The following is a 7,531-nucleotide window of genomic DNA, read 5'->3' on the forward strand; positions in this document are numbered from 1 at the left end:
AACAAGGTGACATCGATATTCCCATGGTGCCATGTCAATAAAGGCTGGCGTGGCAGCAAGGCAGAGAGTCTAAATACATCCCCTCCATCGTATACCCCAAATGCGTTACCAGTGAGGTAACAGATAAATCCTTATCTGCCCTCCAAATCAGACCTTCCCCTAGCATGTCCTGCCAAATACTCTCTCCTGTATGAGCCACTGGAGGAAAGGCTGAGGAAGAGTTTGTCTGTCTCTCACACACCCTGACTGCCTCCCAAGGTGGGGCTTTCTTTGTTCCACAAACATTAGGTAATATTTCTATCACTAAACATGTATCTAATACAAATTGTGTATCAGACCCTATGCTAGCTCGGGAATTACAAAGGAGAACAAGACAGAACTCGATTTCAGAGCTGGTGGCAAGGCAAGCAAAGCAATCCCACATCAGAGCAAAGCCAAGCTCTGCCACCTGCTGGACAGCAGCGGGATCGGAAAGCCAGGCTGGCCTGCACCCCAGTGGCCCAGGTAGCAGCCCAGCAGCCTGTTCTGGATAGGGAGGAGGCAACCAGAAGAACAGACTAAAAGGAAGCATGCCTAGAGAGGCAACAGGAGAGGGAGGCATGGAGGGAGAAGTGATGGATCTTACACAGATATCTTTAATTCAGTGAGTACACTCATTCTGTTTTAGAAATAGCATCTTGCACAGGGCAGTAGTAGCCCAGGCCTTTAATCCCAGCACTCAGGAGGCAGAGGCAGGTGGATCTCTGTGAGTTCAAGGCCAGCCTGGTCTACAGAGGGAGAACCAGGAAAGGCACAAAGCTACACGGAGAAAACCTGTCTCGAAAAATAAAAAAAATATATATTAAAAGAAAAGAAAAGAAAAACCAAACAGGAAAACCAGGAAAGGCACAAAGCTACATGGAGCAACCCTGATGCAAAAAATTAAAAGAAAAGAAAAACCAAACAAAAAGAAATAGCATTTCTCTTCAAAGTCAGAGTCTCAAGAGTTCTCAGAGGCAGTGAGATGGAAGCGCACTTGCTGATCAAGACTAAACCCTGGAATCCACCTCGAGGTAGGAGAGAAGTTGTCCTTTGACAGCTGCTCTCAATGAGCATTTGTATACAACCAACACTGTTACACACACACACACACACACACACACACACAAACACACTCACACACACTCACACATACACACTCACACACTCACACACACTCACACATACACACTCATCAACCACCACTGTTCTACACACACACACACACACACACACACACACTCATCAACTGCCACTGTTCTAGACACACACACACACACACACACACTCATCAACCACCACTGTTCTACACAGACACACACACTCATCAACCACCACTGTTCTACACAGACACACACACTCATCAGCCACCACTGTTCTACACACACACTCACACACACACATCAACCACCACTGTTCTACACACACACACACACACACACAGAAACAGAGAGACAGAGACAGAGAACAATGACCTGAACACTGTAGAAATGCTCAGTACATTCCTTTACCTAAAAAAGTTGAGTTTGGGAAACAAGGTGTCCATGTGGAACCTTGGACAGTATTAAAAGCTACTCATTAAGTTATTAAGAGCAACAGATAACAAACTTGAGCGCTTAAAAAAAAATGTGGTGGGCAGACCTGACACACCCCCAACATGTAGAAGTTTGAGGGAGCTGCTCCCTTATAGAGTCAGAGACCAGGGAGGAGCTCAGGTCTCATACAAAGACAAGGAGGACCCAGAGGCACTGCAAATGTCCTCCTTAAGGAAAGCTGGACTGAGAGAAATTAGTGAGACAGCCAACAGCAGCGGGAGGCAGCCAGCCCAGAGCCAGCCAGAGGCATCGTGAAGGGTAAGTGGTAGACATAACAGTGGAGGTTAACCAGAGAACAGCCAGCAGGAACCGTCCTGCCTAGTGATGTGTGTGTGTAATCCCAGCTCCTGGGAGGCAGAGGCAGGAGGATTTCAGGAAGCCTGAGACCAGAATGGTAGTGAGCTCAAGGTCGGCCAGGAGCTACACAGCAAGGTACTGTCTGAAGGAACAGAAAAGGAATTTCCAGTAGGCGGGCAGTAGCCATGTGGACAAAGGGCGGGGGCGGGGGCGGGGCCCAGTTACCTGAATATGAGGCTGGGGTGTCAGTGTTAAGAATTAGGGACTTCCTCATTTCTACACAAATAGCAATTCCATGTGTGCATCTTTGAGAGTTGTGCTTTTGCATTGGCACACTGACCCATAGCATTTTGTCTGCTGCATTTTTTTCTGTGGAATCCAGCCCGTAGACAGCTCCATCCCAATGCTGACATCAACACTAAAAGGAAAAGCCAAGCTGAGCGCCAGACTCGTGGGCTTCTTCAACTTTGTGACTTTGTCAGGACCCTCACTGTGTTCGGACTCCTTCTTGTTATTAACTGTTTGTTAAGACACTAATTGAAAAATTACCTAAAAATGGTGAAATAATTGTGATCTGTGTTAAATAACAGAATGTTTCGCAATGACAGGAATATTGCGGGTATGCACTGATGCACACAGTGGCCACTGGCACATGACTTTTAGACACCTCACATATGACTACTGCAAATAAGGCCACAGTTCCTAATTTCATTATTTATGACTAAGTTTAGATTAAATGGCCACTTGTTGCTGGTGGCTAACCAGGGAACAGCAAAAAATGGGACCTGAAGTGATATGGTACTTATTCCCTTAGTGTACAAACTAAAGAACACTCACCTCCCAACACAGCCCACTTTGAGCTTGATGACCATGGGTTCATTATTTCATTGTTCGATGAATATTACAAGGTACATTCTCATATGGCCTACTAAAACTAAAGCGAAGAGCCAGGCGGTGGTGGCACACGCCTTTAATACCAGCACTTGGGAGGCAGAGCCAGGCGGATCTCTGGGAGTTTGAGGCCAGCCTGGTCTATATAGAGAGATCCAGGTCAGGCACCAAAAAACAACACAGAGAAACCCTGTCTTGAAAAAACAAAACAAAACAAACAACAACAAAAAAAACTAAATCAAAGTAAATAACTTAAACAGCTCTATAACAAGAAACAAGATTGAAGCAATAAATTTGAAAAATCTCCTAACTGAAAAAAATGTCCAGGCTTAGATGGATTCGCTGGTGAATTCTACCAGGCCTTTGAATGGATGCCTATGTTTCTCAAACTACTTCATGCACTAGAAATAAAAAGAACGCTACCAAACTCCTTTTTACAGAGTCAGCATCACCCTTAAATCAAAGCTAACTAAAGGCAATAGAATAGCCAAAGAAAATTATGGAAAATTATGTTCCTGATGAACATAGATGCAGATTTTCTCCCTAAATATTTGCAAACCAAACATGAACATTTCTGAAAAGATCATTCACCACAGCCGAGCTGGTGATGATCCCATTGAGGCAGGATAAAGACCATTACCCAAATTAAGGCCAACTAGGCAAGTTTTATTTACTTCTATTTATCTATTTACTACTGAACTTTCTAATCCAGTAAATAAAATAGATTTTTTTTCTATCCACAAGACTTTTAATCCACTGCAGGATTTGGGAGAGTGGTAAAGGTGACTTTTCAGGCCTCCTGTTATAGGGAAAAGGTGTGAACTGGGCATTTTCAAAGGAATGTGGCCACCTAAGGACTTGGCAAGGAAATTTACTGAACCAGACAGCGCTAAGATTATTTAACCGAACATTTCCTGGCAGAGCACCTTATCTGATCAGGGTAGAGATCAGGGTATGTTCAAAACATAAATCGGACTCCGTGGGGTGAGGAAATTCCAGAAATAGGTTAAAGTGTGGCCAAGGAGCTGTGTGGTAAACAGAAACAAACTTACTTGACCTTGTAACAAAATGGCTCCCGACCTTCAGATGGTGTCAGGTTGGTCCATCATTCCTGCCTTGCCTTCTGTGTCCCTTTCAAGTCCTTGCTAGGGAACAGACATTCATGTCTGTTGTATGGACTGATGATGCCTGAGGCAGACCGTAAATATCTCAGCTCCTTCTATCTGGTGGAAAACAAAATTTGAAATGCATCAGAAGATACGTGGCCATATTGTGAGTAGCATCAGGAAGAGTCTTAGGGGTCTGCAGGAGCTGAAACCAGAGTGGCCAGCCAGGGGAGCCAGTGAAATGGGGATTGGTCCCAACTATCTCCTCGCTCATAGTCTGGTTTTAAGATTGTTTCCAACTAATTACACCTGATTGGTTAGCATAGAAATAGCAAACTTCTCCCAGGGCTACACATAGCCCTCCTTGATTCATGAAGAGCAAATTAAGACCTCTCTTGTTTCATAATACTATCTCTGCCACAGAGTCTACTTGTCATTCTAATCTGGAGGCTGAGTTTTTCAAAAACCCAATCCTATTTAATGTGGGCCTTTAGGGTTTTGAACTCTTGATCCGGCAGGATTAGTGCCAATGTTCCTAGTGCCTCACGGCCAGCTATTCCTGCACCCACTAAAACTGACTTATGGTCATGCTGCAGAGACAGGTTGTAAACCATCCCCACATGGTAAGGGAGTTTCAGCCCAGACAAAGCCAACTATTGGTGAAATTATTACGGCCACTCCACATAGTTAAAAGGAGATTTATTTATGGCATAACTTACAAATGAATGGATAGGTAGGTTGAGGGTTTTGGGAAAGATGCAGCAGTAGTTCGTCGATGTTCTCTGGAGAACTCTCCTCTGTCCACCTCTAACATCTGGGCTCCCAGCAGCAAGAGAGCGCAGCATGTCCCAATCTCGGGTCTTCAGGCCCTCCCTTGGCCCTGCCTTGTGGGCGTGATAGTTACCAAAACCTCAATGGGGGTTGGAACTTCCAGACCAAAGCTGTAATGTATGGTGGTATTTTATTTGTACTGAAATGTGATTTCCATTGTATGTTAATAAATAAAGTTGCCCTGGGGTCAGAGCTATTAGAGCCATAGCAAGAGCATGGTGGTTAGAAGAGCTAGGTAGGTTTCTGTGTGTTCAGGGATACAGCCAGCATTGGAGACATACACCTTTAAGACCTGGAGGGTGGTACTTACAGGCAGTGACGAGGCAGTCATGTGTTTGGGTTTATAACCAATGAGAAGGCAGAAGAGAAAGACTATTTAAAGACAGACACACAGGAAGTAGCTCTCTTTCGGGGAAGCTAGGAGCACTGCAGGAGGTAAGATTTTAGCTCTGAGCTCTGACCTCTCGGCTTTCTCTTTTACATTAGTTCTGTGTTTCTTATTATAATAAGACGATTGGTTACATCTACAGGAATGGCTACCCACTACATCTCCCCCTTTTTGTCTAAATAAGAAGGTTCTAACTTAATACAAGACTATATACAAAAGAATGGATATTAAATATTGTCCAGGAGTAATGAGGGATAATGACCTAGATAAGATGGAACTACAACCAATGCAAACAATATCAAGCAAGAAACACATACTAAAATCAGGAGAAGTATAGAGCGTAGGTAATGGTATGTTACACAGATCATTCCAAAGGGTGTCCTAAACAACCTGAATCTAATACTTAATATGTTCTATCTAAGATTTTATATATATATATATATATATATATATATTAAGTTATAATATAACTGCTCATCTTCAATCCCATCAAAGACCTGAGAAGGAACATAATGGTACCTGAGAAATGGTAGATGGATGCAAGCAACTTTCGGGAATCTTGCAAGAGTGGACCGAGACAGCTGGCAGCCTGGACAGTAATGTTTCTCAGCATTGTTGGTGCATTCAAATTGGCTACAGGCCTAGAGTATCTGACAGACCATTTTCAGAAGCAGGAATTCTGAAAGACCATCTTACCCTGTCTTGGCAGAATACAGTGGTCGCTTTCTTTGTGTCCCACTTGTCCAGGAAGGACAGCATTGCATTCGTACTGTCAACAGTCAAGGCAAGGGCAGTTCTTTGTCCAGTAGGCCATTTTGTGCCAAGAAGACAAACTTCCAAATGGAAATGTCTAGAAGCCCAACATTCTCTCGGGATCAAATTGGTGCAGCCAGGAGCAATTGTGTCTCACGTCATCAGAATTCTAAGTTATTTAAATGCCATATTCTCTAGGTCTATGAAGTGTTTGAAGATTACCTGTCCATCTGACCTATGTATCTGTAAATCTGGATAACCTAACTAATATAACTATAGAGATGACAAGCATAGGTGACTATAAATCTGTAACTCTTATCTACTGAAATAACCTAAGGACTAAGGCTTCACGTAAACAAGGTAAACAGTCTATAAGCAAATGTATGGTAAGGAACGATGACTTCAAAATTGTGACAATACACAAGATATTTATAACAGAGGTAGGAATATATAGTGCGATAGGCAGTATGACAATAATCTTAAATATATATCAATATACTGAATATCCTAAACAGACGTAGAACATACATAAAGTATGACAGATATAAGTTTACATTTGTATCAATATACAAATATTTCAAATAAGAGTAGAAATATATGTACATTATAACAAATATAGTTCTGTGTTTGTATCAATATACAAATTATCTTAAACAGGAATATAAAAATAGTTTACTTTTGTATCAACATAATAAGAATCCATAACAGTGCAAATTACAGTGCAAATTGTCTAAGGCTGCTATTTTACTAAATTTGTTTGTTTACGAGTATATACAATATTCTACCATAATATCTTATACCTATCCATTCCATTTCTTCTTTTTCCTTTTTTTTAAGGAGAATACTGAGTCTAATATTTTCTTCCACCCCAACCCTATAACCATCATCCATAACCCTGAGAAATATGAAACCAAAGGGAGAAGGGGCATCGTTTTCTTAGAATTGCTTCCTGCTGTTTAGGGGGTGATGTTATCTCTGTTGGGTACTGTGAGAAAGCTCAGATAGCTAAATCTCAGTTAGACTAACTGTAGGTTCTGCAGCAAGTCTTAGAGTAATGGGTAAGATTGTCTGAAATTCTGGCAAGAAGTGTAGTATGACGATGACTACCATGGCATCATTCGGGATTGGGTAGAGTTGTTGTTGTTGGGGACCCACCTTCCTTCTGGAGACTTCTGAGATTGCTTTGGAAAAACTTATTTGTTATCAAAAATGGAAGGTTTGGATTTAAAGAGGACATAGCATGTAAGAAAGGATTCTGAGAAATCAAGAGTAAGCATGGAGAGAATTAGAATTTAGAAGACAATGGTTCCTTTTTATTGGTTTCCTTCTGTCCCACACCAGAGGGCTCTTCTGATACGGGACTGAAGAATCTCTCAAACTTTTCTTTTAGCAATATGCTTGGGTTTAGAGAAGGAGTGAGCCAATTCCATCTCCAAAGCCAGCTTGGCTATAATTGAATTGGAATCACAACTATTCTAGATTGATAGAGAGAAAGATGTTAGACAGTGAGATTTTACTATGTGTAGATAGGTACCAATAGATTCTTTCTTTCTGCTGTAAACATCCGGATATCCAAGGCCTTATGCTTTTTGGAAGATGGGTATTTCCATTATCCTGGAAAGACAAAAACAGAACCCTACTCCAAACTTTGA

This window comes from Peromyscus maniculatus, chromosome 12, assembly GCF_049852395.1.
Source record: "Peromyscus maniculatus bairdii isolate BWxNUB_F1_BW_parent chromosome 12, HU_Pman_BW_mat_3.1, whole genome shotgun sequence".
NCBI lineage: Eukaryota > Metazoa > Chordata > Mammalia > Rodentia > Cricetidae > Peromyscus > Peromyscus maniculatus.